This window comes from Homalodisca vitripennis, chromosome 4 (genome assembly GCF_021130785.1).
Source record: "Homalodisca vitripennis isolate AUS2020 chromosome 4, UT_GWSS_2.1, whole genome shotgun sequence".
Lineage (NCBI taxonomy): Eukaryota > Metazoa > Arthropoda > Insecta > Hemiptera > Cicadellidae > Homalodisca > Homalodisca vitripennis.
The window spans coordinates 113,047,285-113,055,653 of record NC_060210.1 but is presented as its reverse complement, the minus strand read 5'-3'; positions in this window follow the sequence as shown (position 1 = coordinate 113,055,653).

Here is an 8,369-nt window from a genome sequence, read left to right as displayed (position 1 = left end):
CATCGCTGGGCTGCTTCATCGCCACTCTTGATCGGGGGCTCTAGCATTAAGATATAGTTTTCTTTCCCGAGTTGTCCGTATTGTGTATAGAAATTTTCTACTGCGAACGAAAAAGTTCTTTATTTCTTTAAATCATGGTGTGTCTTTCTCCAAAGACACCTCTTGTTCACAAAGACAAAACCCGTGCTAGCTTCTAAGTTCTGAGATGGCCAATTTCAAAGATGGCAAAATTTTACTACGTTATTTCTACAGAGTTGTAAATTAAATTTCATAAATATCAACGTAGATACTATTGAAACTTCAGCAGGAAGTGCTTTAGCAATGGAATATTTAAGATGAATAACATTCCGCTTTAATCGACGAACTTCGAAAGTAGTTAGTTGTGTAATTATTCAGGACAGTCTGGAAAGTTAAGATTATGGGTCTCGATGATCCATTCATAATGGCAAGCTAAATTTAAAACTTACTTGTCTTGAAAAGGTTTGACGTAATAGTGAAGAATAACTATATTTCTAATTTTAAATTTTCATTACAGTGGACCTCAGTTACTTAAATGTAGACTGATTGTTAGTAAAGCATATCACTGTATGAACTGGACGGATCTCGAGAACGAACTAATCATTGAATATTTCCATGGTCACTTGAATCGACATGACATTTTGCATGTAGTTTCATTTAAACATGAGTGTAAGCAACGTCCAGTTCAATGATTGTGCACGTCATTCCGTGGGATTTAGATTATTACTATTTTTTTCTTTGGTCTTGTGAGTAACTAAAATGAGAACGGGATAATCACAGAATAAATAAACTTTAAACAGTCTGACTATAATCATTTGACGTTTTGACATGCCACAGTAAACACGTAGACATAGATATAGTGTAAATGTTGCATACAAACTTAGCGATCCCTGTCATGTGACACGGGATGTGATGACACTCCTCCCTGTTTATAGAACACACTATATATATATATATATATATATATATATATATATATATATATATATATATATATATATAGTAACGTGTTTGAACATGTCTAGTCTATTTTTGTCTAAGGGGTGTACATGTAAAGAAAAGTTTGTACTGTCATTACATTAATTGTGGTACAAACCTCTGATTATATAAACCCTACTCTGAGACTAAAAAGTACACATGGAAGCTAACGAGCTTATGAATAACCCATGAGACACAAAATAACAGGCGTTTTAATGGTTGAGTTGTGAGATACCGTGTACTGGACCAAGTGCCTACGCGACTTGCAGCACAAACTTGTTCAACCAGGGTCTATGGGGTACACCAACAAGACCCACGCACACCAACACTGCCTCTCAAGGTGTAACAACCTTATGAATAACTCATAATATAAGAGTACAACGTAACTGGGTATAGAGCTCCTGTATATATTTCCTCTCTGTTGTTCGGTATGATATATTTTTAACCTACGTGTTCCTGTTTCTATAATATGATGTTAATGATAAACTAACAAGAATCTATGGAATGTTTGTGTATTTTAAAAACTGAAATGTCATTATCATCTTAAATTTCTTCTATCGTTAGTTAGAAATGATTTAGCGTTTATTTTCTTGTTTTGTATTATATTTTAATCTTTTCTTTATAGACAATCGTTATTTTAATTGTTACCACTTGTATTCTTCCCTTAAAATTAAATATCTATAATATATTATCTTAAGCGCTGTTGTATTGATACTTTTTAACTTACAGAGCCATTTTCGTTTGATAAGATGTGTTTTGTCTTTATTCATATAAATTACTCGCTCTTACTCGCAGCACCGCATTCAATTTCTTACTGAAAAAAGGAATATAATGGGAACATTCCTTTTATATAACAATCTAAACAAATCTTGAGTTAGATCATAATCACTAAAAAAGATTTATATGTTCTGATCTACTACAATGTATGATGTGTATACATGTTTAAAGAGCATAGTTTTGGAGCCTTCAAGTCAGAAATTGAACCAATTTTGTAAGTACCGTGAAATAACTCTAATTTCTATCCAATATCTCATGATCAACTATTTCAACAATAAATAAATATAAAACTATTTTAGCCCAGCTTGGAAGAATCCAAAAATGTAAGTTGTAATATTTTAAGTTATTATGCTAATGGTGTAATGAATAATAAGACTCTATTTCATTTTTAAAGGAAATTTGATTTTCCATTGATCCCAATAAGAATATATATACTCGTATTGAAAGGTCTTTTTCGGTAAAAGTGTGTACCTGTGGCCATTATAATTTATTCCGGTCTAAAGTATTTCAGATGCCATATGTAAGTTTGTATTAAAGGTCTATTTCAATTAAAAATAGACCGCTAAGATGGTAACAATCTGGAATCTGTAGCAAAAATGGGATGGTAACTTTGTTTATCATATCTGCATTATAATAATAAACAATATCTGCATATTGACATTTACTAAAATCTACAGTTAAAAGTATATTTTAACACAAATTTCTCATTTTTCCCTGGGTAATGTCAGTACTCATCAGTTATTACAGAGAATGTTAAAATACGAAGTTTTGTGACTTTCTCAATACTATAAACTAAATAAATTTAAAATGATACTTAGTTTTAACTTTTGATTGTTTAGAAAGAACGATTCATTACATAAACTCACTTATTATTTGCTGACTAAGCAAAAATAAGAGATTTCTTTATTTTATATTGGAACAACATTTGAATTAACAGGTGGGTTCCCGTCTCTACAGTTAAAAATTATAACTAACAAAGAAGTGATAACAACCAAAGCCAAAAACAAATGTTTAGGGATGAAGATTGCCTTCACCCGACACTGCTAGTTTTAATAGTAATACCATACAACATTTTTAAATAAAAATTACATGAGCTATCTCACGCTGAGAAATGTGGTTTAAAAATTATATTTGGATATCTGGATTTTTATAAATGTACTCCGTAAATTTTAAGCGTTAGAGTCTAAAATTTTCTAGGTTTACATATACAAATTATTCTGTTTTTATTTATGTCTCAGAAGCAAAGTTCCAAATGTAAATAGAACATTTTCTGAAACTGTGGCTAAATTTACATGTGTCCCTAATGGCAGTTATTTTGTTGTTTATTTTTTTGCATTTTCGTAATCCTTCGAATTGTTCAACTATGTAATTGTTCCTGCAGAGAACTTAGTTATTAAATAATTCTCTTGGATTAAATTAATTCCGAGTGGAAAAATAAAATACATCTAGCTATTTCTTTTTGGTTCGAATTTATTGAAAAAGTTCATTTATCGTCATATTACATAAAAATTTCGAAGTGGATCGGATTGCTGCTAATTTAATCCAAAAATCTATGAGTTGTTTTAATTTATTGATATTAGACAATCATCTTTTCATTTCCAGTATTAAGAATAATTTAACACAGATAGACTTTGCAATTCATCACAGGATACAAAATTCATCAATTAAATCCATTTTCAATTTTTAACAGTTAGGCCACGTAGTAGAAATTCAGTAGCAAGCCTATTTGCTACTAATAATTTGTAAGTTCTCGACGTCAAACTGTCACTCTTGTATAAAGTTTTCTTATCAGGACGTATTGGAGCCTCTGACAGGGGGGTTAATTCAGCAGGACAGTCAGATTCCTCCAATTTTAATAAAAATTCAGTAACAATGGGAGAAATCTTTACCTCTTCTATCCATCACTATGCTACCTGTCATATTTCATTGTCAACTCTACTCCTTTCCAACGATGGTCTAGACGGCAAGATCGCTAAGGAAACTGCGTCTCTAATTTCATAACCATATATATAGTCGTAACTGTTCCATACACCAAAAAAATATTTAACTCCGACGGATTAGGAAGATAGATCACAAATATGAATAATTTTTACCATTGCAAAATATAAAACATTTACTTGTAAAATCAACTGCTACGTGTTATATTTAGTTGTAATATTTATAAATAATGAAATAAAGAAATTAATTATTACTTATTAATATTGCTACTTTCTGGAACATATTAAAGACAATAAAAGTAATACACGACCAGTTATATTTACATGACCCAATATAACGATATATGGTGCAATAGTACGAAGTTAAGCAGTGGAGCATGGAGTTGTAAACCTCAAGAAACACGATCGTCATAAATATTTCATCTCCTTTTCGCCTCTCACCCCTTTATAGGTTTCATTTAATAAATCCAAGTATTCAAGAAAGTACTTAGAATTAAGCTATGTATGCTGTTATAAAATTTCATTTTCGAACTCCTGTTTCTACTTAATATTGATTTACTGTACATAAATAACAATTTACAATAATTACAGTAATTACAGTGTTAGTACAGTAATTAAAATTAACAATGTCTTACAAGCTGATATACAGCTTCAGCGAGTCACATGTTTTATATTCATTTATAACTTAAGGATATAAACATATTTTTAATTGTATATAAATTTTAAAATGTGTTTTAAAATATAGCTTTCTCAATAAAACAACAATTTTCACAAAATTGTCTTCAGCGAGTTTTCTTTGGGCCTAATTACAAAATACCTACATTTTATATTTAAAACTTCTATAATTTCACTTTCAGTCATAAACATTGTTTTTCTAATTTTTCTTACCTATAAAAATTACCCTTCAGAGCTTTTAATTAAAATTCGAAAGTTTAAAATGCTTGAAAATGAAATTGTTTTCTGTGTTCTTACGTTCTTTGAGATCACGATTATTTGGTTTTATGTCAATAAGTTCAAGAGTACAAAATAGAGCAATATGTACTTGGATGACTTGCTGTTGACCCACGTGTAGTTTATTAAATATGCTCTACAAGTGTACGGATTTACAAGATTGCAGAGGACGCATTGTGCTCAGTGACCTTGGATATTCCGCTCACCATCCCTCAAACGCTGCTATATTTTTTAAATACATACATGTATTCCAGATGAAATATACTTAACTTTAGCTTTTAAATAGTTATTACGTAATTCAACATAGTTACTTACATTTATAATTTTATTTCCTGTTTTACATAAATAAACATGGGTATTTCTTGTCAAGAAAAGTTATTGTGATCGGATAAACGTGATTAAAAAGTTTCAATTATAATCATTAGAACACAATAAAACAGTATACAGAACAAAAATATGCTGTTCAGTGTTACTTATATTCCTAAACTAATCACAGTTATCATTGCATATGTCAAGTCATTATTGGCACGATCTGTACGTATTATCAATTACTCCATCAAGTGTCTTGTCATGTTCCTGACATGAGCACTTCAATACGCTGTCATTACATTTATGTTCTCTCTGACAACGTCAGTAGCCACCATGGGTAAATCCATCTCTATTTATACACATCACTATGAAACACTGATGTTTTATATCAATTATTACATATTACCGTAAATAGCTACAATATGTTTCTATCAAATATTCGACTGAACATATTGCATCCTATAATTACCTAACTAAAAGATATAAATAATTGTAACACTACTGTTTTAAATAAGCTATGAATGGAATTGGATTTGGTAACCAGTGTCTCTCGGGTGGTGGAAGCTTGGACGATCTGTCTTAGTTACTGGACAGCTGCCGGATACTCTAACATTATATTATTGCTTCAACAAGCGTCATGTCACTTTACAACTACGAGAAGATCAGTAGCATGTATTCATCATCTCAGCAGAATTTGACGTGGAATTGGTGTCTCCCAGATCATAGTTCCAATGCTGAATCTATGTATCTTACTTACATTGTAACAATATAATGCCATACAACTGCAATATGTCTTTTATCTTGCTTCCTAACTGGTTCAGATTAGGTTTTTGGCTTACTTGAACTCTGTAACATAGATCTGTAATAAAAATTATGGCTACAAGTAATCTTTTAATTAGGGCTAGGACCATATGTAGTGGGTGTTGTGGTTTAGCGTCTGCCTGTCCGCATGTATTTAAAATATAAAAATCACTACTCAACAGAGTTTTAGTTGTGGCGTTGACATTTTTAATGTTTGTTGGCCTTTCTAAAACTTCATAATAATTTATAAGGGAAGAACACATAAAACATTGCTCATAGAAAACAAATATTTCAATGTCTTATTTCTTACAAACGTATGAAAAATAGTGGAGAAAAATACTATATGGAGAATTAGACCACACAGAGCTTGTTTCTATCAGTTACGAGTATTTATCTGTGATTATTATTGATCGGGAGATTAAATACTTGTAAAAGGAATTAACATTCTTTACCACAGGTATCTAGTAATTTCTTGATGTCACATGTAAGTGTATTTAAAGATCAAGTAATACACCCGTGTTTACTCGCGCGTCTAGTGAAAACTGCCTTTGGCTGACTGCTCTTCTCTCCACCCCAGGGTTTTGTATTTTAAGCATTCCCTCCGTTTCCTGGACCACGCCTATTGCGAATCCCTGCTTGTGATTGATGAGTACCAACATATTAGTATCAGCATGTTTGGTGGGAACTCTTAAAATGATGATCACTCCCTGTTGTCTAGCAGCTGTATTAGAGCGGAAGTCGGTATCCGCTCTCCGGTACCACAGTGCGACAAGACAGTTGGTACGCTTCGTAGTATGGTTTGTATTACTATACTTCCTTTCCTACGGTGGGAATGTGGTTTCTCTTTAGTCATGAATTTTTATTTTCTAATAATTTCATATCTTTTACATTACAGTATGAATATTAGTTCATTCCCAGTAAAATTTTTGAAAAGGAAAGTTTATAACACACAAGATTGAACGCGTTTGCGGTATTTGGCAGCGTTCGGACAAACGGCAACATTAAAGCGTAAATATCCATTACAGTGTTTACCGGCTGCCGTGTGTTTCCATTACAAGGACAGGAAAGCGACCTGCGGTAATATATGGTGCGATAAGTCTGTTACATTTACCTGCCACCTAGGTAAGTTATAGTTGTATTAACAGTTGATGCAAGTTTGGTGTTCTTATTATTTTTACGTACCATCAAAATAAAGCTGTATTTAATGTGTCAATAACTATTAACACAAGGAAAACCATTGTAATAGGTTAAAGAAATTTTGAAAAATACAATTTGACGAGTCGGTCTAAGGGTATAACATAAACTTTCAGTAATTTAAGTAAACAGAGATTGTTTGTTATTCCACATCGTACAATCTCCATCGTCTGCTAATTATTTAACGTGCACATCAATGTATATTGCGAGAGAGAGTAAATTAAATCAGCTAGTGTATTTTCTATCAATAAAAGGATTTGATTGCTTTCTCATTGTAAGAAGTAAATTAAGAAAGGCTAAAGCAAGAATACTAATAAGTTATTCAAATTCCTGTCAGATTCAGCACTCATTTGTATGCAATATCTTCTTCCGGACTCCCCATTAATATTCTATAACTGTAAATATTTCCGCGCCCAGACATTACTAATATTAAATTATATCTGTATTCAATAAATCATGACAAATCAGATTATAACTCAAGCTAGCAACATGGATTCCTCTCATCCACTTAATCCTATGGGGTGGGTTATTAATAGTTAAACATAATCAAGTATTTTAATGGAAGAATAAATATGAAAGCATTAAAATATCATTTTTTTAAATGGCCATTTAATGGTTAGATTAAAATTTTATGAGTATTATTAAACTAAATTACAAACCAATTAGAATGTATAAAAATAAATATGAAATTATAATATTTACCATTTTACTTTTAATCTAATATAACAACTTCTCCACTTAAATATAATAATGTTATATATTGTATCAAATGATACTAACCAGATGAATTAGCTATGAGCTTATGATTGGCTTTTACAGTCACACTACTGTCGAATCGCGTGGTGTACTCATCGCTGGGCTGCTTCATCGCCACTCTTGATCGGGGGCTCTAGCATTAAGATATAGTTTTCTTTCCCGAGTTGTCCGTATTGTGTATAGAAATTTTCTACTGCGAACGAAAAAGTTCTTTATTTCTTTAAATCATGGTGTGTCTTTCTCCAAAGACACCTCTTGTTCACAAAGACAAAACCCGTGCTAGCTTCTAAGTTCTGAGATGGCCAATTTCAGCCACAGCTCGCATTTCTCACAGGCATTTTAATATAATTAACGTGTTAAATCTTGGTCTTCAGGTACCATTCAAAACTTCTTTTGGTTTATGTATAAAATAAATATGACATTAAATACTTACCATATTACTTTTATTTTAATTTAATAATATCTCTCTTTAAAATACAATATTTTCTCAATGGTGATAAATTTCTGTAATTGTTTTATTTTTCAACTTTTTTAAGTTTCAATAAAAATTAGAAATAACTGAATAATCATGATTCAATAACACGTGTTCTTCTTTTCACTTTAACGTTACGCCCGTTGATTAGATCAAACTGTTTGACTAAATACATG